General features: G+C 41.1%; 1 long non-coding RNA gene across 1 annotated transcript in view; it reads left to right on the top strand.

The window, feature by feature from the left end:
* LOC121433856 overlaps window positions 1-27,137 on the top strand; it is a 43,638-nt gene that overhangs the window by 9,806 nt on the left and 6,695 nt on the right. The window contains exons 2-3 of the long non-coding RNA XR_005972369.1: window positions 21,997-22,120; window positions 24,202-24,350. This is a non-coding gene — a long non-coding RNA (uncharacterized LOC121433856). The remainder of the gene's footprint in view (window positions 1-21,996; window positions 22,121-24,201; window positions 24,351-27,137) is intronic.

The following is a 27,137-nucleotide window of genomic DNA, read 5'->3' on the forward strand; positions in this document are numbered from 1 at the left end:
AAACCACAACCCAGTAATCCAAAGGGGGTAGGGAGGGCATCATTGGAAAATTCTGAAAATACCAGTGATCATTGAAAATTCCAAAAATACCAGTGATAATCACAAGGGGGTAACTCCCTGTTTCTCAAGATTATAATCTAACTTTATCTTCAGCTAGTTCCTGAAACAGAGTCACTGAACTGGCTTACCTAGATTTTTGGCACTGGATTATGAAAACTGCTAAACTGACCAACCTATATATTTTTAAAATGTCTTAACTTCAAAATGGAAGTCAGTGGTCCAACCTCACAGACTATTCCAGGCAGGACTTTAGATGAGCCTTACATTTTTCCATTGCACGGAGACTAGACAACAAATAATACAGCTAGCACTTCCAGGACTTGACAATTACCTCATTGTCAAAATTCTCACGGTTCCCTAGTGATGCCATTGCTGCTGCCTTCAGACAACAGTAAGCAATCTAGAGAACACGATGCCCACATTCCCATTAGGTGGGGTGGGTAGTTTTTGGTCATTCAATGGGCTATGGATATTTGTTATCATTAGGGGGTTGATCACAAATTGTTATTACTAGTAGTCAGGAAAAAAGCTGAACAAAGTAGACTCAGGGATCTCATTTTGAAAAGAAAAGGGGATATAGATATGATAGGCTAAGAACAAAGTAGACTCAGGGATCTCATTTTGAAAAGAAAAGGGGATATAGATATGATAGGCTAAGAACAAAGTAGACTCAGGGTTCATTTTGAAAAGCAAAGGGGATATAGATATGATAGGCTAAGAACAAAGTAGACTCAGGGATCTCATTTTGAGAAGAAAAGGGGTATAGATATGGTAGGCTAAGAGGATGGACTATTGAATCTACTTCTAAAAAGGCAACTAAATAGTCTTAAATATTTGATATTAGTATGGACTTTTGTATATTGATATAAATTTAAGGTTATTTTTGTTATACTGTATAGAATGTTTCTATTCTTTTTTTTTGTTGTTGTTGTTGTTGTTTTTTCGAGACAGGGTTTCTCTGTGGCTTTGGAGCCTGTCCTGGAACTAGCTCTGTAGACCAGGCTGGTCTCGAACTCACAGAGATCCGCCTGCCTCTGCCTCCCGAGTCCTGGGGTTAAAGGCATGCACCACCATCGCCCGGTATATGTTTCTATTCTTATTTAAGGTATTTTTGTATATTGATACAAATTTAAGGTTATTTTTGTTAGAGCATACTGCATACATTTCTATTCTTGCTTAAGGTATTCTTTGCAGCTCATTTAACAATTTAATGTAAATTTCTAGTACTAGAGAGTTATTATTACAAACTACTTAGGTTAATAAAGAAATATAGGTTAGTAGTTAGTCACCTATCACAATAAATTGTAGTCATGTTAGGTATGTTTTCAAGGTTAAACAGATATATTTTAAATAAGACAGGTCTTCAAAAAAAATCAGAGACCTACAGAATTTAAGATATTTTAATAATATAAGGCTTTTTATGACAAAGATATGTCTGCTCCTGGCAGGACCAATCTACTTCAGAGAAGATGATAGACTTCAAAGAAACTCCATAAGGAGCTTGCTTTCTTTGTGGCAAAAGTTGGCCACTGGATAAGAAATTCTCCTTGCCTCAACTGCAGACAATAAGCTGTCCAGATTGGACAAGCAGAGCTTAAAGCAAAATGTCAGCCAAACTTTGCCAAGACAAGACGGGACAGTCCTTCAAGTTACTCCCAGAAAAGTCTGTCAGATATTCTAGGCCTATAGGCCAAAGATAGATGTTCCAGCATTGCAGAGGAACCTTGGTTGACTTTCCATGCAGCCAGCTGTTTCTATCATTTTAGTTTTGTAATTTGCTTGCTCTGCACTTCCTGTTTACTATGATAACATTATATCTGTCTGGAGTCTTTGATGGAGATGAAGACTAGATAATCATAGTTATAGTTTTCCTTAGTTACGATATAAGGTAAATTAGGTAAAGAGCTTTGGATTTATCAAGATAGAATAAATAATAGGATATCTTCACCAAATATACCAAATACAAATGAATTAGACATTGCAAATGTAATTCTTACCTGATAATTGTTCTTATTGTTTGTAGTTTTATTATGTTAGAGTTAAAAACCTTTCCTTTTGTTTAGACAAAAGGGAGAATATTCTTTTTTTATTTTTTTTTATTTAACTTTGTTTTATGTACTTTGGTGTGAAGGTGCCAAATACTTGGAACTGAAGTTATAGACCATTGGGAGCTGCCATGTGGGTGCTGGGAATTGAACCTGGGTCTTCTGGAAGATCAGTCAGTGCTCTTAGCCACTGAGCCATCTTTCCAGTCCAAGGGAGAATTTTCTTAAGTGATCTTTTTCTACACTGTGAAGATTTATCACTCAATTTGATTTAATAAAAAGCTGAACAGCTAATAGCTAGGCAGGATGCTGGGAAGAAGGAGAGACATACATGATATACATGACAGAATGGAGGCTTCCACTGCATGGTAGGATTTTAAAGTAATGAAATAGAGCCCATTGGGGATGTACAAACCAAAACCACAATAGGATGCCAGCATGCATCCACTAAGATGATTATGACAAAGGCAAAAAAGCACTGATGAGTTGGAGTATCAGGAGTCCACTTTGGCGCTAATGGGATTGCAGCATGCTGTGCACTTTGTAAAACATGGCAATCCTGCAAAAGGTTAAATTTCCCTACAACGCTGCAGAACTTATAGGTATACAACCAAGAAAAATTTAAATATATCAGAACAAATACTTTACAAGAATATTCAAATGCAGCATTATTCATAATAGCCCCAAACTGGGAAGAGCTCAGTTGTCCATAAGTTTATGAAGGGGTAAATGTTATATGATCATACACTGTTTATTTGGGAGCTGCTGGCAGGACAGAAACTTCTGCCTGTACCCCCTTCTCTCTCTCTCTCTCTCTCTCTCTCTCTCTCTCTCTCGCTCTCTCTCTCTCGCTCTCTATGTGTACCCCCTTCTCTCTCTCTCTCTCTCTCTCTCTCTCTCTCTCTCTCTCTCTCACACACGCACACGCACACGCACACGCACACAGTAAAAAGCCCAATCTCTGGATGTGAAATCCCACCAGTCTTTACCCTGGAAAGCTCCATTCTAAAAAGTTCCCAAGAAACTCTATATAAGCCTTCTTTGTGTGTGTGTGTGTGTGTGTGTGTGTGTGTTTGTTTGTTTGTTTTTATTTTCATTTATTTATTATTATTATTACTTTATAGATAATACCAACCAAAATTCCCACTTCCCTCCTCCCACTCTCCCACATACCCTCCTTCCCACACCCTCCAGTCCTAAGAGAGGGCAGGGCACCTTGCCCTGTGGGAAGTCCACAGTCCTCCCCTTACATCCAGGCATAGGAAGGTATGCATCCAAAGAGAATAGGATCCCAAAATGCCAGTACATGCAGAAGAGACAAATCCCAATGCCATTATCATTGGCCCCTCCATCTGCCCCAACTTTCAACCACATTCAGAGGGTCCTGTTTGATCCTATGTTCATTCATTCCCAGTCCAGCTGGAGTTTGTGAGCTCCAAATAGCTCAGGCACATTGCCTCAGTGTGTGAACCAACCCCTCGTGGTCCTGATTTCCTTGCTCACATTTTTCCTCCTTCCGCTCTTCAACTGGAACTTGGGAGCTCAGTCCAGTGCTCCAATGTGGGTCTCTGTCTCTGTCTCCATCTGTTGCCATTGATATTCAGGTCTGACTATGGGGCAAGGCCAGTTCAGGCACCCTCTCCTTCACTGCCCAGGGTCCTTCCTGGGGTCATCCCTGTGGACTCCTGAGAACCCCTCCACAGCCAAGCCTCTCGCCAACTCCAAAATGGCGCCCTCAAATAAGATATCTCCTTCCCTGCTCCCGTATCTGTCCTTCCTCCATCTCAACCATCCCACTCCCCCAATTTATCCCCTTTCTCTCCTTCTCTTCTTCCCTCTATTTCCCCTGCTCCCATGCTCCCAACTTTTGTCTGGTAATCTTGTTTGCTTCCAATTTTCAGGAAGATCTATATATGTGTTTCATTGGGTTCACCTTATTACTTAGCTTCTCTGAGATCATGAACTATATGCTCAGTGTTCTTTGTTTAGGGCTAGAATTCACTAATGAATGAGTAGATACCATATTCATATTTTTGGGTCTGGGTTATCTCATTCAAGATAGTGTTTTCTACTTCCATCCATTTGCATTCAAAATTCAAGATGTTATTGTTTTTTTTTTACCGCTGAGGAGTACTCTAATGTGTAGATGTGCCACACTTTCTTCATCCATTCTTCAGTTGAGAGGCATATAGGTTGTTTCCATGTTCTGGTTATTACAAATAATGCTGCTATGAACATAGTTGAACAAATGCTTTTGTAGTACGATTGGGCAATTTTTGGGTATGTTCCCAAAAGTGGTATTGCTATATCCTGAGGTAGGTTGACTCCCAATTTTCTGAGAAACTGCCAGACTGATTTCCAAAGTGGTTGCACAAGTTTGCATTCCCACCAGCAATGAATGAGTGTTCCCCTTACTCCACATCCTCTTCAGCTTAAGCTATCATTGATGTTTTTTATTTTAGCCATTCTAAAAGGTGGTATCTCAAAGTTGTTTTGATATGCATTTCCCTGATCACTAAGGAAGTTGAACATGTCCTTAAGTATTTTGGGGCCATTTGAAATTCTTCTGTTGAGAATTCTCTGTTCAGTTTAGTACCGCATTTTAAACTGGGTTATATAGAATTTTAATGATTAGTTTCTTGAGTTCTTTATACATTTTCGAGATCAGTTCTTTGTCTGATATGGGGTTGGTGAAGATCTTCTCCCATTCAGTAGGTTGCTTTTTTGTCTTAATGACAGTGTCCTTTGTTTTACAGAAGCTTCTCAGTTTTAGGAGGTCCCATTTATTCACTGTTGCTTTTATTGTCTGTGCTGTTAGGGTTATATGTAGGAAGTGATCTCCTGTGTCCATGCATTGCAGACTACTTCCCATTTTCTCTTCATTCGGGTATAGTGTGGTCAGATTTATATTGAGATTTTTAATCCATTAGGACGTGAGTTTTGTGCATGATGATAGATATGGATCTATTTTCATTCTTCTATAAGTTGACATCCAGTTATGCCAACACCATTTGTTAAAGATGCTTTCTTTCTTCCATTGTATAATTTTAGCTTCTTTGTCAAAAACCAGGTATTCATAGGTGTGTGGATTAATATCTGGGTCTTTCATTCAATTCCATTGGTCAACATCTTTGTTTTTATGCCAATACCAAGCTGTTTTCATTACTGTAACTCTGTAATAGAGCTTGATGTCAGGTATGGTAATATTTCCAGAAGTTCCTTTGTTGTATTATACCATCTGCAAATAATGAAAATTTGACTTCTTCCTGTCCAATTCGAATCCCCTTGATCTCCTTATGTTGTCTTATTGCTATTGCTAGAACTTCAAACACTATGTTGAAGAGATACGGAGAGAGTGGACAGCCTTGTCTTGTTCCTGATTTTAATGGAATCACTTTGAGTTTCCCTCCATTTAATTTGATGTTAGCTGTCGACTTGCTTTTTATTATATTTAGATATCATCCTTGTATCCCTAATCTCTCCAATACCTTTATCATAAAGGGTTTATGAATTTTGTCAAATGCTTTTTAGGCATCTAGTGAAATGGTCATTTGGTTTTTTTCTTCAGTTTATTTATATGATGGATTACATTGATAGATTTTCATATGTTGAACCAGCCCTGCATCTCTGGGATAAAGCCTACTTGATCATAATGAATGATTTTTTAGATGAGTTCCTCTATTTTGTTTACCAGTATTTTATTGAGAATTTTTGCATTGATGTTCATGAGAGAGACTGGTTTGTAATTCTCTTTCTTGGTTGAGTCTTTGTGTGGTTTTGGTATCAGGATAACTGTAGCTTCATAAAAAGAGTTCATCAATGACCCTTCTGTTTCTGTTATGTGGAACATATTGAGGAGTATAGGTATTAGCTCTTCTTGGAAGTTCTATTGGAATTCTGCACTAAAACCAAGCAGCCCTGGGTTTTTTTTTTTTTTTGGTTGGGAGTTTTTTGATGACAGCTTCCATTTCCTCATGATTTATAGGTCTATTTAAATTGCTCACCTGGTCTTGATTTAATTTTGGTATGTGGTACCTACCTAAAAAATTGTCCATTTCTTTTACATTTTTTAATTTTGTGGCATACAGGCTTTTGTAGTAAGACCTGATGATTCTCTGAATTTTCTCAGTGTTTGTTGTTATGTCCCCATTTTCATTTCTGATTTTGTTAATTTGGGTATTATCTATACCTTTTGATTAGTTTGGGTAGGGGTTTGTCAATCTTGTTGATTTTCTCCAAGAACCAGCTCTTTGTTTCATTGATTTTTTGAATTGTTTTCTGTGTTTGTATTTTGTTGATTTCAGCCCTCAGTTTGATTATTTCCAGCCATCTACTCCTCTTGGGTGAGGCTGCTTCTTTTTTTCTAGGTGTGCTGTTAGGTCACTGATATGAGCTCTCTCCATTTTCTTTATGTGGGCACTTAGTGCTATGAATTTTCCTCTTAACACTGCCTTCATAGTGTCTCATAGTGTAGTGATGAGGCGAGAAGGCCTGCTTTTCGAGCAGGCCCCTCATGTTACAGAATGGCACCCAACATGGATAACTGCATCCACAAAAAAAGCCCAAGAAAGCTTGGGAGAGAGTAAAGCATGTTTTCTTGGTAGCAACAATTTTTCAGGTCTGCTCTGCTTGCTAGTGGCAAGCAAGCGCTCTCATCTAAGAGACACTTTCTGACTCAGCTTTAGCTGCAAGACCTTGCAGTTCTTTTAAGAGGTCCTGCCACGAAACACTTACATAGTGTTGATGAAAAACCGACCGCATGCTTTTCGGTTTTTAGCCATAGCAGGTAAAAAGGTTTGCCATTGTAAAATGCTGGCTTTCTGGGCTGTCCTTCCAGGACAAACTCTGACTTTTTCAGGCAGGCAGTCTGACTGAGTGTGGTCTGTGAGCAGAATGATGCAGCATGCTTGCTGGCAGGGACCTTGAAACACTGTTGAGTTGTGGCAGTGAACACAGCTCTGGCCAGTACCTTAGTCACAAGACTGGAATCACAGAAAGCTAAGAAATGGGCTGGATCCAACCAGCAAAGCCACAGCTTTAATCCTACCCATATTGCTTCATAATTTAAAGGCTCATATGGTCAAAGAGAGAGAGAGAGAGAGAGAGAGAGAGAGAGAGAGAGAGATACAGTAAAGATGGATTCAAAGTTAAAAAAAAATCTCTAAATGTTTTACTATGTGTTAAAAATATATTCAGGCTAAAGGTTAAATTCCTTAAAAATAAAAAAGAGAGTAGTATGGTGTGGTGGTACACACCTTTAATCCCAATGTCTGGGAGGCAGAGGCAGACAGATCTGTGAGTTCAAGGTGTGGTATCACATGCCTTTAATCTCAAAGCTTGGGAGGCAAAGGCAGACAGACCTCTGTGAATTCAAGGTGTGGTAATGAACACCTTTAATCCCAGCACTGGGGAGGCAGAGACAGAGGGATCTCTGTGAGTTCAAGGACAGCCTGGTCTACAGAGTTATTCAAGGACAAAGATATACAGAGAACCTGTCTCAAAAAGTAAAAGTAAAAATAAAAAAGAGCTTAAAGTAAAGCCACATAAAGATGGAAAACACTCAGAGAATCTTGAAACTATATGCTATTATGCTCTCTTTGAATCGTTTGAATGCTGAGGAAGGAGCAACAGCTGCTAAAAGATATTTGTTTACAAATGCTGCTGAATTAATCCAAGATAGGTATTCTGAAAATAATTTGACTCCAAAATTGAAGTCAAAATGTATGTTACTTTGGAGAAGAGATTTTGATTTTTTTTCCACAGAAAATGAGAGGCTATGGATTCATTCTGAGTTAAGAAAAATCCAGTTTGATCAAGGAAGACCACCTGAGAAATCTCCAGTAGGAACAGTTGGCCCAGATGTCAGAGTTCTACATCCAGAATGGATTCAAGATTGCTGCCTGAGATGATCAAGACTCACAGGATACTCCAGTCAGGACTTGATTATAACTCTAAATTTTCTTTAGGTCCTTATGTTGAAATAGGAGCGGCGGGGCTGCATCCCCGGCACCCGGCCGCCCACATGGCTAGCTCTAGCTTATGCCCCGAAATAATTACAGGGAAACTGTATTCTTTTAAACACCGTTTGACCCATTATATCTAGCCTTTTCTTGGCTAACTCTCGCACCTGGACTAGCCCATTTCTTATAATCTGTGTAGCCCACGAGCTGGCCTACCAGGAATGATTTTAACCTGCGTCTGCCTGGAGTGGGAGAATCATGGCGATTCCCTGACTCAGCTTCTTTCTCCCAGCATTCTGTTCTGTTTACTCCTCCCACCTATGTTTTAACCAATGAGGACCAAGCAGTTTCTTTATTGCTTAACCAATGAAATCAACAGATTGATATATGACACTCCCACATCACCTTATAAGATTATCAGTGCCCCAACCAGCAGGAAGTAGCCTGGAATACTACACCGACATTCCCAACAAATGGACTATGGATATTTTTTTTAAACAGAGAGGGAGGGGTGCAGGAGAATTGTCTGTATTCTGTCAATCATGCTTTAGATAAATGCTGATTGGCCAGGAAGGAAGTATAGGTGGGTCAACCAGACAGGAAGTAGAGGTGGGGCTTGAGAACAGGAGTATTCTGGAAAGAAGGAAGCACTTCCCGCAGTCCAGCCCAGAACACCCAAAAGGCAACATGTGACCTACCTGGTTGAGAAAGGTACTGAGCTGTGTGGCTAGCATAGATAAGAATAATGGGTTAATATAAGCTACAAGAGCTAATAAGAAGGCTGAGCTAAAGGGTCAATCAGTTTTATAACTTATGGAGATCTCTGTGTGATTTTCTTTGGGGCTTGCCAGCTGTGGGGTATTGGGCGGGACAGAAACCCCAACAAGCTGGCCCTCATGGTACAGAATGGTGCTCCAACATGGTAACTAACTCCATGTAAAACTTAAGAGGACTTAAAAAGGAATTCTAGACACAAATATAGAGTTTAACACAACTTTTTTGCTGTTTGCTAGGTTGTGCTGTAGAGAGATTTCCTGATTCAGCAAAAGCAGCAGAAAAAAAGCCTCACCACTTCAAAACGTGGCTTCTTGTGCCCTGCTGCCAGTGCAAACTCCAGCTATGGTGCATTTGTGGGCCTGGGTGTTTGTGTGTCCGCTCAGGATTGGGAGGAAAGTAGCTGATGCCATACCCTTGGCTCAGCTCTTCCTGCCTGGGCAGAAGGTGTAACCAGGCTTAGGCAGGCAGGAGAGCATGGCGGATTTCTGCCGCTATACAGAGAGATGTTTCCAGGCTGTGCAGTGCTCTGCCTGGAAGATTTGGCTGTAACTCAAAAAGAAAGAGTTTATGTGCCACACACTCAGTCTCAGAGTTAAAGTGCTAAGTGTGGCTCCTACCTGGAGGCAGAAAATAACAGCGCAGTTTTAAAACACTGGCTTTCGGGGCTATGCTCCGAGCGTGACCTCTGTCTCTTGCAGGAGACAGAGAATTTGGATGGGGTTTTGTGAATAAAGTGCTAAGGCTTGCTTAATGGCAATGTGGACTGCTGTGTGCCTGGAACTGTGTGTGGCTCAGGGGCACTAAATGGCTCTGAGGCAGGAGCAGCTCCTCCATGCTGAAATTTGCTGACCTCAGGCAGGAACTGTTGTAATTATCATAATAACAGTGCAGTTAAGGTTTATACTGGGCAGGAAACAGGTGGTACCAAATTACCTCTACATGGCACAACTTAAATTTTTAAGAAGTGCTAGGCATTTTAGGAAGTGCTCCTGGACGGTAAAAAAGTTACAGGCAATACAATAGGACAGATTCAGACATAAAAGACCTCTAAATGGGTCATAGTGTTATACATACGTAGGCTTGGGAGAGAGAAGAAAAAGAATATAGAGAATAAAGCTAATACATTAAGAAAGGGTAAAGTCTTTAAAGAGACAGAGTACAGATAGTTATAGATTAAAAGAAATAAGGAAAAATAAGCCACGTAAAAATGGAAAATTCACGGAGAGCCTGGATTTTGTGTATTATTGTATTTTCTTTGAATTTTTTGACTGTGACGGAGCTAAGTACAGAGAGACAGTTCATTGTTTAGGCTGTAAAACTAAACCAGGATGTTTATTATAAAGCTATCTTGACTTCAGAATTTGGATCTAATAATATGATGCTTTGGAAAAGAGGTTCTTCTTTTGTTTTCACAGAGGATAAGACCCTGTGGATTGCTTCTATCCCAATATGGTATGATAGACCACGCCCTCCTGAAAGGTTGCTGTGAACACCCTCAAAAATGACTTTGCTCAACTGCTGATTGGGAGGAACCTAGCACACAGCCCACAGGATACACCAAAAAAGACCTGATTAGCAGTGCCCCTATACAGCAGGAAGAAGTTTGGAGAGAAATAACTATGTCCATATTCCCAGATATTGTTTATAAATGTTCTTTTACATTTAAAGGGGGAAATTATATAGAAACGAATAATTTGCATTGGTATGGATTTTGGGTCAATTTTGTTATATGTATATGTATTTCTGATCTTGATTAAGGTATTGTGATTGTGTTGTTCGTTTAAAAATGTAATATATAATTAAGAAATATAGGTTAATAGATAATCATCTATAATAGTCAAGTTTTTAGTCGTTAGTTAGACTTTCTAGATGTGCATAGATATATTTCAGATAGGCATTCTTCATGTCTTTCATGAAGACTACAGAATATGGTATTTTAAATGTTTTAATAACTTAGGACTGTTCATGACAATGAGACAAGTCTGCTCCTGACAGCACCAGCTACTTTAAGAGGAAGATGGCCATTGAAGAGGCTCCTTATAGAGTTGGTTAGCCATTTGGGCAAGAAACTGCTCTTGCCTGGACTGATGCATAAACTGGACACAAAGAACCCACAGAGAGAGGACTGCTGAACTTGCTTAAAGGTGAGATGATCCTTTGGAGTTGCTGATTCCTGAAAGAGTCTGTGAGACATTCTACAGGATACAGAAGAAAGTGACTCAACTGTCTTTGAAATTTCCTGCTTCATGGAAATGTCTGCTGGAACCTATGGGCTTGTAGGCTGAAGATGGATGCCCCAGCAGTACAAAAGAACTTTGGGTGACTGTCCAGGCAGTAAGATGTCTCTGTCATTTCTAGAGTTTGGAAGTTGCTTATTTCTTGTTTACTTAGGTAATATTATATCCTTCTAGAGTCTTTGATGGAGTTGAAGAATAGATAGATAGTTACAGTTATAGTTTTCTTTTGTTATGATAAAAGATAAAATAGATATAAATATTGTAACTGTAATTCTTGCTTGATAGCTGTTTTGTTATATGTAATTTTACTATGTTAAAGTTAAAGCCTTTCTTTTTTGTTTAAACAGAAAAAGGGGAAATGGTGAAGGAGGGTCATCTGTCCATGTGTTACTTTCATTGGTCATTAAAGAAACTGCCTCGGCCTTTTGATAGGCCAGCCCTTAGGTGGGTGGAGTAGACATAACAGAATGCTGGGAGAAAGAAAGCAGAGCCAGGCAGATGCCATGAAGCTCCAGCCCAAGATGGATGTGGGTTAGAATCTTTCCGGTAAGCCACGACCCCATGGTGATACACAGATTACTAGATATGGATTAAAGCAAGATATGAGAGTTAGCCAAGAAGAGGCTAGATATAATGGGCCAGGCAGTGTTTAAATGAATAGAGTTTGTGTGTTGTTATTTCCGGGGCTAAGCTAGCCATGTGGGAGCTGGGTGGGACGAAAAGCAGGCCTGCCTACCTCATCACTGCACAATAGGTTTGGGTATGTTGTGTCTTCGTTTTCATTGAATTCAAGGAAGACTTTAATTTCTTTTTTATTTCTTCCTTGACCCAGGGGTGGTTCAATAGTTGACTGTTCAGTTTCCATGAGTTTGTAAGCTTTCTGGGAATAATATTGTTAAATTCTAACTTTATTCCATGGTGATCCGATAAGACACAAGTGGTTACTCCAATTTTTTTGTATTTGTGGATGTTTGCTTTGTTACCGAGTATGTGATCAATTTTCGAGAAGTTCCCATGAGGTGCTGAGAAGAAGGTATATTCTTTCTTGTTTGGGTAGAATTTTCTAAAGATGTCTGTTAAATCCACTTGAATCATTACATCTGTTAGTTCTCATATTTCTTTGTTAATTTTCTGTCTGGTTGATCTGTCCATTGGCAAGAGAGGGATTTGAAATCTCCTACTGTTATTGTATGGGATTTGATATGTGATTTGAGTTTTAGTAATGTTTCTTTTACATATGTGGGTGCTTTTATATTAGAAGCATAGATATTCAGGATTGAGACTTCAACCTGATGAATAGTTCCTGTTATTAGTATAATGTGTCCTCCATCTCTTCTGATTGATTTTAGTTTGAAATCAATTTTGTTAGATATTAGAATAGCCACACCTGCTTGTTTCTTAGGTCCATTTCCCAACACTTTACTCTGAGGTAGTGTCTGTCTTTGAGGTTGAACTGTATTTCTTGTAAACAGCTTAATGCTGGATTCTGTTTTCATATCCATTCTCTTAACCTGTGCCTTTTTTATAGGTAAATTGAGTCCATTGATATTAAGCGATATTGATGACCAGTGGTTGTTAGCACCAGTTATTTTTTGGTGGTAGTGTTTGTTGTGTGCTTCCCTTCTTTGAGTTGTTTTGGTGAAAGGTTTTAAGATGTCTGTGCTATTTTGGGTGTTGTTAGCTTCCTTGGGTTGTGCTTTTCCTTCTAGTACTTTCTGTAAGGCTGGGTTTGTGGCTTCATATTGTTTTCTCTGTTTTTTGTCATGGAATATCTTGTTTTCTCCATCAACGGTGAATGCAAGCTTTGCTGAATATAGTCTGGGCTTACATCCATGGTCTCTTAGTGTCTGCAGAACATCTATCCAAGCCCTTCTGGCTTTTGTGGTTTCCCTTGAGAAGTCATGTGTACTTCTGATAGGTTTACCTTTACATGTTCCTTGAGCTTTTTTCTTTTCAGCTCTTAATAGTCTTTCTTTACTCTGTATGTTTTGTGTTTTGATTATTATATGTTGAGAGAATTTTTTATCCAGTCTATTCATTGTTCTGTATGCTTCTTGTACCTTCATAGGATATCCTTCTTTAGATTGGGGAAATTTTCTTCTATAATTTTGTTGAACATATTTTCTGGGCCTTTGAGCTGGATTTCTTCTTCTACCCCTATTATTCTTAGGTTTGGTCTTTTCATGGTGTCCCAGATTTCCTGGCTGTTTTGTGTTAAGAATTTGTTGAATTTAATGTTTTATTTGATCAGTGAGTCTATTTCCTCTATAGTATCTTCAGCATCTGAGATTCTTTCTTCTATCTCTTGTATTCTGTTGGTTATACTTGTCTCTGTAGTTCCTGTTTGTTTATCCAGATTTTCCATATACAGCCATCCCTTGGTTTGTCTTTTCTTCATTACCTCCATTTCGGTTTTCAAGTCTTGAACTGTTTCCTTTACACGTTTGATTGTTTTTTCTTTGTTTTCTTGGGTATCTTTGAGGGATCTATTAATTTCTTCTAGTGTTTTGTTAATCTTCTCTTCCATTTCTTTAAAGGAGTTTTTCACATCCTATTTAAAGGTCTCCATCATTTTCTTAAGGTTATGTTTAAAGTTCTTTTCTTTTACTTCTTCTGGGTTAGGATGTTCAAGCATTCCTGTTCACTGGATTCTGGTGTTACCATGTTGTTTTTCAGGATGTTGGAGGAATTCTTGCATTGGCACCTACCCATCTCTTTCTTCAAATGAGGCTAGCAGAGTCTTGTTGTCTTGGTCCAATCTTTTCTGTGGCTGACTTTGTCCTTGGGAGTTTTCTTCTGCACTGGAATAGGCTCTCAGATCCCCTCAGCACTGGCGCAGGCTGTGTTACAAGGTTCCAAGGACCTTGCAGGAGAAAAGACTGACTCTCCATTTCCCTCAGCAAGGGAGCAGGGTCTCTTGCAGGGTTCCAAGGACCTTGCAGAGGAAAAGGAGGGCTTGGGGGCTGGGTGGGATGGGAAAAAGAAGACCCAGCAGTAGGAGCACTCCCTGCTGGCTCTATGATCTCCTCCTCTATATAAGCCTTCTATCATACTCATTTTTTTTCTGCTGTTTCTTGCCCAGGAAGCCTCCTGGGTTTTTTCCCCTCCCCTCCCCTCTTGTGTGAGGTCTTCTGTGTGATATGACTGAGGTATTTCTTGGTTCCTGGATGCCAGAATACCTTTTCATCCAAGCCATAATGCTTACTTACCTTTGGTGCTGTAACTCTGATTCACTCTTCTAATGTCTACATTTCCCCTAATGGTGTATGCTGCACTGGGATACTATCCCTTTTCCAGTCCATCTGCAACAGACTCACCTTCTGGCTAACTGATTGATGTGGAAGGGTCTTCTGTTTTGAGTTGATTTCATTGGTTAATAAAGAAACTGCCTTGGCCCTTGATAGGACAGAAAATTAGGTAGGCAGAGTAAACAGAACAGAATGCTGGAAGTGAGGCAGACGCCTGATGGAGGAAGGTCATTGGTTAAATAAAAAGAAACTGCTTGGCCCTCATTGGTTAGAAGATAGGTGGGAGGAGTAAACTGAACAGAACGCTGGGAGGAAGAGGAAGTGAGCTCAGACTCCACAGCTCTCCTCTCGGGAGCAGACACCTCAGAGAGATGCCATGCTCCCAGCTCCCAGGCAGACACACGCTATGAAGCTCCGACCCAGGATGGACATAGGCTAGAATCTTCCCGGTAAGACCGGTGCCCACAGATTATTAGAGATGGGTTGATCCGGATATCAGAATTAGCCAGTAAGGGCTAGAGCTAAAGGGCCAAGCAGTGATTAAAAGAATACAGTGTCCGTGTAATTATTTCGGGGCATAAGCTAGCTGAGCAGGCGGCTGGGGTGCTGGGAACGCAGCCCCGCCGCCCGTATTACTACAAATGGCACCCGACGTGATGGACTAAACCCACTTTAAAAACCTGAGAAGGCTTAAAAATAAGGGAGAGAGAGTTTAACACAGATTTCTGCTGTTTGTTGGTGGCGTGCTGTAGAGAGATTTCCTGATTCGGCAACAGCAGCAGAAAAACGCTGTGTCATTTTAAAGCACAGCTTCTTGGGGCTGTGCTGCCAGCATGAACTCTGGCTTTAAAGCATTTGTGGCACTCTGCTTGCTAGAGGCAAGCAAGCGCTCTCATCTAAGAGAAGCTTCCTGACTCAGCTTTAGCTGCAAACCCCTGCAACTCATTAAGAGGTCCTGCCACGAAACACTTAAATGGTGTTGACGAAAAGCTGAACGCATGCTTTTCGGTTTTCAGCCGTAGCAGAAAAAAGCTGTGCCCTTTAAAAATGCCGGCTTTCTGGGCCATCCTGCCAGGGAAAACTCTGACTGTTTGAAGCAGGAGGGCCAACTACAGAGAGAGGACTTGTGTGTTGTCTGTGGACATAATGCTGCAACTTACTTGCTGGCAGGAACCTTGAAATGCCATAGAGTTGTGGCAGTAAACATGGCTACAGCCAGTACCTCAGCCACGAGGTTGGAAAGCTAAGGAATGGACTGGATCTAGCTGGCAAAGCCACGGCTTTAGTCCTACTGATATTGCTTGGTAAATTAAAGACTCATGTGGTCAGAAAAAGAGAGATATACAGTAAAGAGAGATTCAAAGACAAAGAAAAATTTTAAATGGTTTACAGTGTATTAAAAATATATGCAGACTAAAAGTTGAAGTTCTTAAAGTAAAAAACAAAACAAAAAAAGGAAGAGAGTTGTTGTGTGTGGTAGTACACACCTTTAATTCCAACAGTTGTAAGGCAGAGGGAGATTGACCTCTGTGACTTCAAGGTGTGGTAGCACACGCCTTTAATCCCAATGCCTGGAAGGCAGAGACAGGCCGATCTCTGAGAGTTCAAGGACAGCCTGGTCTACAAAGTTATTCTAGGTCATAGACACAGAGAACCTGTCTCAAAAAGCAAAAAGTTAAAAGTAAAAATAAACGAAATAGAGCTTAAAACAAAGCTGTACAAAGATGGAAAATAGAGAATTTTGATACTGTATGCTATTATGCTCTCTTTGAATTGTTTGAATGCTGAGGAAGGAGCAACAGCTGCTAAAAGATATTTGTTTATAAATGCTGCTGAACTAATCCAACATAGATATTTTGATGCCTTGACTTTGAAATTTGGATCTAAGGACATGATGCTTTGGAAAGGAGTTTCTTATTTTGTTTTCACAGAGGGTGAAAGTCTGTGGATTGCTTCTATCCCAATATGGTATGATGGACCACGCCCTCCTGAAGGGTTGTTGTGAACATCTTCAGAAAATTGCTTCGCTCAACTGCCAACTGAGATGAAACTAGCACACAGGTTATACTGTGAAAGACCTAATTAACGACGCCCCCATTGAGCAGGAAGCAGTTTGGAGAGAAAAAACTGCGCCCATGGTCCCAAATATGGTTTATAAATGTTCTTTTACATTTAAAGGGGGATATGATATAGGTATGAATAATTTGCATTAGTACAGATTTTGCTTTATTGATCGAGATTTACGGTCAATTTTGTTATATGTATATGTATTTCTGATATTGATTAAGGTATTGTGATTGTGTAGTTCATTATTAAAATGTAATGTATAATTAGGAAATATAGGTTGTTGATGGATAATTATAAATAATAGTCAAGTTTGTAGTCATGTTAGTTAATATTTTCTAAATGTGCGTAGATATATTTTAGATAGGCATTCTTCATATTTTTCAAAGATTATAGAATATGGCATTTTAAATGTTTTAATAACTTAGGACTTTTCATGACAATGAGACACTCTGCTCCTGGCAGCACCAATCTACTTCAAGAGGAAGATGGGCATCGAAGAGGCTCGTTATGGAGTTTGATAGCCATTTGGGCAAGAAAACTGCTCTTGCCTGGACTATTGCATAAACTGGACAAAGAGAACCCACAGAGAGAGGACTACTGAACTTGCCCAAGGTGAGATGATCTTTTGGGGTTCCTGATTCATGAAAGAGTCTGCGAGACATTCTGCAGGACACAACAGATAGTGACTGAATTGACTTTGAATTTTCCTGCTTTATGGAAATGTCTGCTGTATACCATGGGCCTGAAGGCTGAAGATGGATGCCCCAACGGTACAGAGGAACTTTGGGTGACTGTCCAGGCAGCGAGATGTCTCTGTCATTTCTAGAGTTTTAAAAGTTGCTTTTTTTTTGTTTGCTTAGGTAGTATTGTATCTTTCTAGAGTCTTTGATGGAGTTAAGAATAGTTAGTTATAGTTATAGTTTTCCTTAGTTATGATAAAGATTATTGTAACTTTTACTTGATAACTGTTTTGTTATATGTAATTTTGCTATGTTAAAGTTAAAGCCTTTTTTTTTGTTTAAATTGAAAAAGGGGAAATGATGGAGGAAGGTCATTGGTTAAATAAAAAGAAACTGCTTGGCCCTCATTGGTTAGAAGATAGGTGGGAGGAGTAAACTGAATAGAATGCTGGGAGGAAGAGGAAGTGAGCTCAGACTCCACAGCTCTCCTCTCGGGAGCAGACGCCTGAGAGAGACGCCATGCCCCGCTCCCGGGCAGACACACGCCATGAAACTCCGACCCAGGATGGACTAGGCTAGAATCTTCCTGGTAAGACTGGTTCTCACAGATTATTAGAGATGGGTTGATTGGGATATCAGAATTAGCCAGTAAGGGCTAGAGCTAAAGGGCCAAGCAGTGTTTAAATGAATACAGTTTGTGTGTTGTTATTTCAGGGCATAAGCTAGCCAGGCGGCTGGGGTGCCAGGGACGCAGCTCCGCCGCCCCTTATTACTACAACTGTCTGCTTCCTGGAAGTGAAGTCACGGCTGTGGATGAGGGCGTTCAGGGAGAATGTAAGCAGCAGTCAGGCAGAGCACCGATGAATCAAGATCAAGAGGCAGGTGGAAGCTGACGGTGTGAGCAGAGCATGTGCTTAGTTAGCATCCTAGTGCCCTGTGCTCAGGCTGCAGTACATGCACGTTTATGGAGAGGGAGGATCAGTACTAAGAAAGAAGCTGAGAGCTCAGATAAAAGTTGGGATAAAGATTGGAATGGGGAGCCGTCTTGGGCACAGCTTAGCTGTAGGAGAACCACTTCATTGCAAATGTAGGAGGTAGCAAGCATGAGCTGCTATTTGACTCAGCTGGGTAATTTTTTTTTTTGTAATTCAATTTTATCATGAACTAGTATGTAACTGACATAAATGTAAAATTTTCAAAGAATTGAAATATAAATGATCTAACAGTAAATAATGCAACAAGATTTTCCAAATCATGCAACTGGCAGTTGCTATAGACATTTCCTTTTGTAGGACAGCTGTGACAAGCGACTTCACCACTGTACCCTGTGAAACCAGACAGCTCCAGGCCTTAGACATCTGCGGTATAAAATAATTGTTAAGCCAGGCATGGTGACACATGATTGTAACCCCAGTGTTCGGGGGTCAAGCCATGAGAGGTAGCTACAGGCCAGTGGGTACAGTGAGACTGTCGAAAAATGCAAAACAATACCAAACAGAAGTAGGAAAGAACAATTCAAAAGATTCTTTTAAGCCAGAAAAGATTAGCTAGAAATTTTAGACCTAGTGTCCACCCTTTCGACATTCCAGCATGGTGTGGTCATTACAGATGTGTTTGGCTCCATTCATAGCTATCGTGGGAGGTTGGAGATTTCTGCTTTAGACCTTGCTGTAAAGATACTCTGTTAAGATGCTTTTATATTAAAAATCAAAAGCAATATGATACAGATATTTCAGGTATTGTGTTAAGTATGTCTAGTTTTCTCTAAAGAGAAGTAGATTCTTGTCTGAATACTGCAGACACTGTAACATCCGTCACCCAGTGTTAGCAGAACCAGAACACAGATCCAACCAGCTGCTGCTGATCGCCCAGCAGTGTTTACTTGGGGTACGTTTGAAACTGTCCACATTGCTGGCTTTCATGCTACCTAAGATGGGAATACAAGTCCTGCACCCTAACTAATTGGTCCTGTAGTTGGGAAATTTTTACTCTAACCCCATGTTGGAATGCCAAAAGGTTGTTGGTTGTTTTACTCTTTTGGGGGTCTGCCATGCAGTTCCTAAGTAAACACACAGAGGCTTATTCTTACTTGGGAATGTGAATGTCTGCCTTAGCTTGGCTTGTTTCTAGCCTGCTTTGCTTAAGTTATCCTGTTTACCTTTTGCCTCTGGGCTCTTTCCTTTTCTTACCTCTGTAATCTTGCTTTCACTCTGACTGGGTGGCTGTGTGACTGGCTGGCTGTGTGACTGGGTGGTTGTGTGGCTGGGTGGCTGTGTGACTGGGTGACTGGGTGGCTGTGTGACTGGGTGGCTGTGTGACTGGGTGACTGGGTGACTGGGTGGTTGTGTGACTGGGTGGCTGTGTGACTGGGTGGCTGTGTGACTGGGTGACTGGGTGACTGGGTGGTTGTGTGACTGGGTGACTGGGTGACTGGGTGGCTGTGTGACTGGGTGGCTGTGTGACTGGGTGGCTGTGTGACTGGGTGACTGGGTGACTGGGTGGCTGTGTGACTGGGTGGCTGTGTGACTGGGTGGTTGTGTGGCTGGGTGGCTGTGTGACTGGGTGGTTGTGTGGCTGGGTGGCTGTGTGACTGGGTGGTTGTGTGGCTGGGTGGCTGTGTGACTGGGTGGCTGTGTGACTGGGTGGTTGTGTGGCTGGGTGGCTGTGTGACTGGGTGACTGGGTGGCTGTGTGACTGGGTGGCTGTGTGACTGGGTGGCTGTGTGACTGGGTGACTGGGTGGCTGTTTGACTGGGTGACTGGGTGGCTGGGTGGCTGGGTGACTGGGTGGCTGGGTGGCTGTGTGACTGGGTGGCTGGGTGACTGGGTGGCTGTTTGACTGGGTGGTTGGGTGGCTGGGTGGCTGGGTGGCTGTGTGACTGGCTGGCTGGGTCGCTGGGTGGCTGGCCCCTTCTTTTTTCACTCCTTGATCTCTCTTTTCTCTCTTCTTCTTCTGTTCATACTCTCTGCCTGCCAGCCCTGCCTATCCTTTCTCTTGCCTCACTATTGGCCATTCAGCCCTCTTTCAGACCATCAGGTGTTTTAGACAGGCAAAGTTACACAGCTTTACATAGTTAAAACAAATGCAACATGAAAGAATGCAACAACACATCTTTGCATCCTTCAAACAAATGTTCCACAGCATAGACAAATGTAACACATCTTAAAATAATATTCTACAGCAGGTCCTGTTTTGTATTGTTTTTCTTTGGTCTTTGGTTTTTCAAAGCAGGGTTTCTCTGTGTTACAGCTCTCTGGTTGTCCTGGAGCTCACTTTGTAGACTAGGCTGGCCTTGAACGCAAAGGTCCACCTGCTTCTGCCTCCTGAGTGCTGAGATTAAAGGCCACCTTACTCAGTTTCTTCTTCTATTAAGTTCTCACTGTGAAACTCTGCTGTAAACTATTCCTCTCTGTTTAAGTCTTTAGATCACAGAATATTAGGGAAATATTGTATTGTTTTGTTCTGAGAAGTCAGTTTTGTAAAACTTACAGAACCCTGGGATAAGAAATTGTTAGTAATAGTCAGTGACCGGGAGAGTTTTAATAATAAATCTAGAAGTCTTTCTACCCAGGATGTTCTTTTTCTTTTCTTTTTTTAAATATTGATTTTATTGAACTATACATTTTTCTCTGGTCCTCTTTGTCTCCCCCCCCCCCAACACTCTTCTGAGGTCCCCATGCTCCCAATTTTACTCAGGAGATTTTGTCTTTTACTACTTTTTACATGTAGATTGGATCCATGTATGTCTCTCTTAGGGTCCTCATTGTTGTCTAGGTTCTCTGGGATTGTGATTACTAGGCCAGTTTTCTTTGCTTTATGTTTAAAAACCACTTATGAATGAGTACATATGATAATTGTGTTTCTGGGTCTGGGTTACCTCGCTCAATTTGATGTTTTCTAGCTCCATCCATTTGTCTGCAAATTTCAAGATGTAATTATTTTTCTCTGTTGTATAGTACTCCATTGTATAAATGTACCACATTTTCCTTATCCATTCTTTAGCTGAGGGGCATTTAGGTTCTTCCCACTACCTAGGATTTTTTTATTGATAGTATTTTGCCTTTTTCATATATGTGAAATGAATTCTTTAGGTTTTTCATCCATCTAGTATAGGTTACTAATTGGGCGTTGAATTCTCCTTTTTCATGTCACTCCTCATTAGTATAATAAATACTGTAATTTTTTAAAGATTGATATTATTCCAGTACATGTCACACACATGCAATTTGTAGCGTATAAACCAGAGATCTTTTTAGACTATTCACAGGTATGTGTTTTCACCGTGATTCTGTTTTTTTCCTAGTCATGTGAGGATGAAACCCAGAGTCACACATAGGCAGATGCTCTAGTGTTGAGCCAGCTACCAAGCCTCCCAGTGCATCTTAGAATCTTAGGTGTGTATAACTTTTTAGAGAAGGAAAACTGAAAATGGAACCCGGTATAAATCACAAGTATTTTTCTAGCACAGAAACTGTCTTGTGACAAAGCTGTAACTTGTCCTAGTTATATATTTTCTGGGGCAGAGGTCAGTAAGTTCTGCCAGACTGGTAGAGGGAAGTCTCCTGTAGGTGACATTTGAACATAGTGGTAGCTGACTAGTTTGCAGTAGAGTCATTAAACCGGGCGGGCTAGTTTCACATCTCTCGTTCATCTATATGCAGTGCTTCAGAATCCTGCACAACAGTCCTAGGCTTTGAAAGCTTACTGTCCTTGCAAGTCTGGTTGGAGAGAAGTCATACCTGCTTGTGCACACCTGTCACTGTGCCTCTCAGCTCCCAGTGTGCTGGCATTCTCTATCACTTAATCTCTTTCTAGCAGTGTTGTGAATTTGTGCCTCCTGAACGCCCAGTGCATCACCTCATGTAGCACCTGTAGCTGACATGTCATCGGGGCTAACCTAAGCTTTCCCCCTTCTTTCTCAGGCACCATCGGAGAGTCTTAGTGGAATGGCTAAAAGACCCCTCTCAAGAGCTGGAGTTCATTGCTGATATTCTTAATCAGGATGCAAAGAATTATGCATGGCAGCATCGACAGTGGGTCATTCAGGTACTGCCTTCCTTAGGGTCTAAGTATGCGTCTGAATGGGGATCTGGGCTTTTTGACCTTCCTACCTTTGCTTCCCAAGTGCTGGGATTCTACTACATTCAATTTTGTGCGCCAGTGGGATTGAACCCAGCGCTTCGTGCATGCCAGGCAGTCTATGAGCTTGGTATACCCCAAGCCCTAGTATTTTTATTTTTATTTAAAACTGTAATCAGCTAAATATGATGGTTTCATATTTATAATCCTAGCACTTAAGGGGGCAGAGGCAGGCAGATCTCTGAGTTTTAGGCCACCCTGGTCTACAGAAGCAAATTCCGTGCTAGATTGGGGGACATAGCGTGACCCTGTGTCAAATACCAAAGCAAATAGAAAAGAAAATTGTAATTACATAAAACTGTGTGTTACACACAAATACTCACACACACCCATGCCCCCTACCTACCACAACAACTTAAATACAGTATTACGAGTGTCTTTGTAAAGCTACCTCATGTGGTTTGTTTTTTACTGACTTCTCAGAGGTTCCGAATGACAGGAGTACAAGAGACCCTTGAGTTACATTGTCGCTTTTAAGTTCCTATAACTATTATAAAGTTTCTTCTCTTTTTACGTTCAATATGTGTGGTTTCATGCTTTCAACCCAATTTTTAGAAGACAAGATTAGTTTCAACTATAATAAGAGACAAGTGAAATCTGAAACCTGAAGAAAATCTGTACATTGTTCATGCTAACTAAAATGGGAAGAGGTGTGTCCTCTCAGGTGTGATGTCACATGCCTATGTCCTCTCAGGTGTGATGTCACATGCCTATACTCCCAGCACATGGGAAGTGGGAGCAGGCAGATCAAGATCTTAAGGCCAGCCTGGGCTACATAAGATCCTGTCTCAAAAAGAAAAAGTCAACCATGTCTTCAGTTTGAAAGTGAGACATACACATCCGTGGAAGTCTGTGAGACAGTGGGGTGCAGAGAAGGCTCAGTGGTTATGAGCTCTTGCTGCTGTTGCAAAGACCTAAATTTGATTACCAGCTTCAGTCCACAACTGGTCTGTAACTCCAGTCCCAGAAGATCTGATGCCCTTTTCTGGCCCCCATGCACATGGTACACAGACATGCAGGCAAGAAAAACACTCATACACATACATAAGATTAAAAGTGAAGGAAAACCTGTAAGCCAGTGTTTCTCAAGCAGTGGTGCTTGGGGACGGTCGGCAGGACTAGGCGTGTTCACTGTTTATGGCCCACACAGACAGCGCTCACCTCCATCATTCATCAGCACAGAATTCGTCACCACATGTTCCCTTAGTTTCTTATTTTCAGTGTGACTTTTAAAATCAGGAACCAGCTTACTGAAACTTTTACTCTTGCTAGTGTCCAATAAGAAATAAAAATACATTAGCTTTTTCAAAATGCCCTAATCATAAAGTGAAACTTTCATACCATTCTGTGTATTTCTCTACATGTGTTTTCAGGTAATTTTATCGTGCATTTGCTTTTAAAAATTTGCTTACGTATTTTGTTTTTGAGACAAGGATTCAATCTGTAGCCCAAGGTAGCCCTGAATTCTTGATCCTCCTGCCTGAGCCTCCTGAATGCTGGGATAACGGGTCTGTGCCCCCACCCTGCTTCCGTATGCATTTTATAATGCTGCTCTCTATTCAATGTTCTGTATTAATACCAAATTGCATTCATTTGTGTGCTCGTAAAGTTACTCAGTCTTTTCATGTTTCGTTATTATTCATTTCTGTTTGTTTTCCCATCTAAATTTTCTTGGATGACTTCTGTTTATTTAGTTTGTGACCTTGTGGGATCTGTGCTCAGTTTTTTTCTTTTGTTTTTAAGACAATGTCTTACGTGTGGCCCTGGGGGGCCTTGAATTTATACAGCTGAGAATGAGCTTGAATTTCTAATACTCCTGTCTCTACTCTCTGAATGCTGGGATCACAGGCTGCTCTACACATATGATAACCGCCTTGTCTTCAGGCCTACCTTTCTAACTTTGCTGACATGGTGCTTGTTTTTTGTTTGTTCATGTTGTTGTTATAAATAATAGGACATTTCTGAGTGGATTTTTTTTTAACTTTTAGGAATTTCTACTTTGGGATAATGAGCTACAGTATGTAGACCAGCTTCTCAAAGAGGATGTGCGAAATAACTCTGTCTGGCACCAAAGACATTTCGTCATTTCTAATACCACTGGCTACAGTGATCGTGCTGTGTTGGAAAGAGAAGTCCAGTTAGTATCCACCTTCACTTATTCCTTCATTATTAAAAATTAAAACCGTGCGTGCCGGTCACGTCTAAGGCACTCAGACGCTGCAGAGTCAAGGCTTGCCCAGTCCCGCCCTTAGATTTGGGAAGCAGCACTCGGATAAATTTGCATGTAATGTGGTACATCTCTGTGTTGCAGCCCCTTCAGTTTCTTGACTCGTTGGTTCTAGAGATTATGAAGTCCAGTTTCATGATGCCAGGAAATTTCTTCTGGATCTATTTTCAATAATTCTTGAATTTTAGGTAGTCGTTCCCAAATGCTGTGTTACACTTATATTGTGTTTTTGGCTGGCCAAGTGTGGAGTAGCTCTGTCCATTGACTCTAGGTGTTGAATGACGCTCCTAGCTTTAAACAGAGATCACTCCAGACATTGCCAAATGTAGCTTTTGTGGTAAAATCACACAGGCACGCAAGCATATACAAGAGCTGCTGTATGCAAAGCTGTAAGAAGTAGACACGTGCAGCTGGAGAGTTTTACATCGGGAAACAGTACTAGTCTCTGCCCTCACACCCTTACTTGTTCATTTTGTTTCAGTGTCCAGTTCACACTTTGAGCACGCGTAGTTGGTGTTTGTTTTAGTTTTGGCTTTTAACATTTTTTTAGACTTATTTATTTTATTGTATGTGTGTGAGTGTTTTGCCCAAATGTATGTCTCTGTATGACGTATACCTGGTGCCCATGGAGGTCAGAAGAAGGCAGCAGATCTCCTGGAACCTGAGTCCTGGGAGGTTGTGAGTCACTGATCCTCTCCAGAGAAGCAAGTACTTTTCACCTCTGAGGCAATGCTCCTCAACTACTTCTTAAAATGGGCCTTGCTTTGTAGACTAGGCTGGTCTTGAACTTGAGAGTTTCCTGCCTCACCTTCTTGAGTGCTGGGATTCCGGGTGAGCACCACCACACTCAAGAATCTGATCTTGACCCAAATAAATAGTGGGCTTAAGAGAAAATGTCTGTTCATTAGGTTAGCTTTTAAAAGACCTAAAGTACTGAATATAAAGCATATGGAAAATTCACATTTGTCTCCTCGCTTTCCGCTATGAGAGAGAAATGAGTAAGAAGTGGAATTTTCCCTAATTAAGGTAAATTCCATAAAGATGCCAAAAATAATATTTAAAATGTTATTAATAGATGGTTTATGAAAAAATTATGGTATGTTAATTAAAATTTTAACTCTTTTTTTTCTTTTTTTTTTATTGAGAAAAGGAGAAAAAAAAGTTTCCACCTCCTCCCAGCCTCCCATTTCCCTCCCCCTCCTCCCCCCTTACGACCCTCCTCCCACCCTTCTCCCCCTCCCCCCACTCCTTTCCCCCTCCCTCTCCAGTCCAAAGAGCAGTCAGGGTTTTCTGCCCTGTGGTAAGACCTAGGACCTCCCACCTCCGTCCATATCTAGGAAGGTGAACATCCAAACTGGCTGGGCTCCCACAAAGCCATCACATTACGTAGGATCAAACCCCCGTGCCATTGTCCTTTGCGTCTCATCAGCCCTCATAGTTCGCCATGTTCAGAGAGTCCAGTTTTATCCCATGCTTTTTCAGTCACAGTCCAGCTGGTCTTGGTGAGCACTGTCTTAGTGGGTGGGTGCATCCCTCATGGTCCCGACTTCTTTCCTCATGTTCTCCCTCCTTCTGCTCCTCATTGGGACTTTGGGAGCTCAGTCCAGTGCTCCAGTGTGGGTCTCTGTCTCTATCTCCATCCATCACCAGATGAAGGTTCTATGATGATATGCAAGATATTCGTCAGTATTGCTCAAGGATAGGGTCATTTCAGGTTCCCTATTCTCAACTGCCCAAGGAACTAACTGGGGACCTCAGCTTGGGCACCTGGGAGCCCCTCTAGGGTCAGGTCTCTTGCCAACCCTAAAGTGGTTCCCTTAACTAAGAATTGTGGTTCCGTGCTCCCCTGTCCAACCTTCCTTTATCCCAATCCTCCTGCTTTCCCAAGGCCCGACCTCCTTCCCTTCTAACTTTTCTCTCCCCATCTCCCCTTACCCCCACCCCACCCCACCCCAAGATCCCAATTTTCTCCCCGGCAATTTTGTCTACTTCCCTTAGCCAAGAGGATAACTATATGTTTTTCCTTGGGTTCCCCTTCTTACTTAGCTTCTTAAGATTCACCTATTGTAGACTCCGTGACCCTTATTTATGGCTAGAAACCAATTATGAGCGAGTACATCCCATGTTCATCTTTTTGGGTCTGGGATACCTCACTCAGGATAGTGTTTTCTATTTCCATCCATTTGCATGCAAAATTCGAGAAGTCATTGTTTTTTACCGCTGAGTAGTACTCTAATGTGTAGATATTCCATACTTTCTTCATCCATTCTTCCATTGAAGGGCATCTAGGTTGTTTCCAGGTTCTGGCTATTACAAATAATACTGCTATGAACATAGTTGAACAAATGCTTTTGTCATATGATAGGGCATTTCTTGGGTATATTCCCAAGAGTGGTATTGCTGGATCCAGGGGTAGGTTGATCCCGAATTTCCTAAGAAACCGAAACACTGACTTCCATAGTGGTTGCAATTTATAGATTCAATGCAATCCCCATCAAGATCCCATCAAAATTCTTCACAGATCTGGAGAGGACAATAATCAACTTTATATGGAAAAACAAAAAACCCAGGATAGCCAAAACAATCCTATACAATAAAGGATCTTCTGGAGGCATTACCATCCCTGACTTCAAACTCTATTACAGAGCTACAGTAATGAAAACAGTGTGGTACTGGCATAAAAACAGAGAAGTCGAC

The sequence above is a fragment of the Microtus oregoni genome, unplaced genomic scaffold (genome assembly GCF_018167655.1).
Source record: "Microtus oregoni isolate MIOR12 unplaced genomic scaffold, Mior012 000041F_ref0000270, whole genome shotgun sequence".
NCBI classification, from domain to species: domain Eukaryota; kingdom Metazoa; phylum Chordata; class Mammalia; order Rodentia; family Cricetidae; genus Microtus; species Microtus oregoni.